Source organism: Mastomys coucha, unplaced genomic scaffold (assembly GCF_008632895.1).
Source record: "Mastomys coucha isolate ucsf_1 unplaced genomic scaffold, UCSF_Mcou_1 pScaffold20, whole genome shotgun sequence".
Taxonomy (NCBI): Eukaryota; Metazoa; Chordata; class Mammalia; order Rodentia; family Muridae; genus Mastomys; species Mastomys coucha.
Genome location: NW_022196903.1, coordinates 42,100,844 through 42,101,517, shown reverse-complemented (window position 1 = coordinate 42,101,517; position 674 = coordinate 42,100,844).

Sequence of the window (674 nt, the reverse complement as noted above, 5' to 3'; positions counted from 1 at the left end):
AGACACAGGCACAGGCACAGACACAGGCACAGGCACAGACACAGACACAGGCACAGGCACAGGCATAGACACAGGCACAGGCACACAGGCACAGGCACAGGCACAGGCACAGACACACACAGTACCAAGGCTTGCAGACCTCAGGTCTTAGACAGGTTAGAGGTGTATGCAGTTGGACAAAGGCAGAGGCAGGATCCTGACTCAGGTTTCCATGCAGGCTTTGATCTGTGGCTGATCAAGACTGACTAGAAGCCATCTAGTGGCAGAGTTTTCAGTCAAGGATAAACTCTGGGGTGTCTAGAGCATAAAAGAGGAGTCAGTACAAGTTGGGGATGTTATAAAAGCACATTTTCTCCTGGGTAAGACTCAGTGAAAAACACGTAGAGAACATTTTTTTTCTATGAATCCTCTTGGGTCCCACTTTTTATTAAGCTCTAGGAGATGTGGGTAGGAAATAAGAGTTTGTTTTGTTTTGTTTTGTTTTGTTTTCCCTTATCACATTTTCCCTTTGGATTCATTTAGCAGACACTTTCTTGATTATATATGGAACAAGTATTTGATTCTGAACACATTTCAAAAAAAACATTCTTGGGGGGGGTAGTATTTTTATTTTTTATTTTTTGGATCCGTATTTGTTCCTCAGACTGTAGGAATCTGCCATCTAGTGGCTCAAT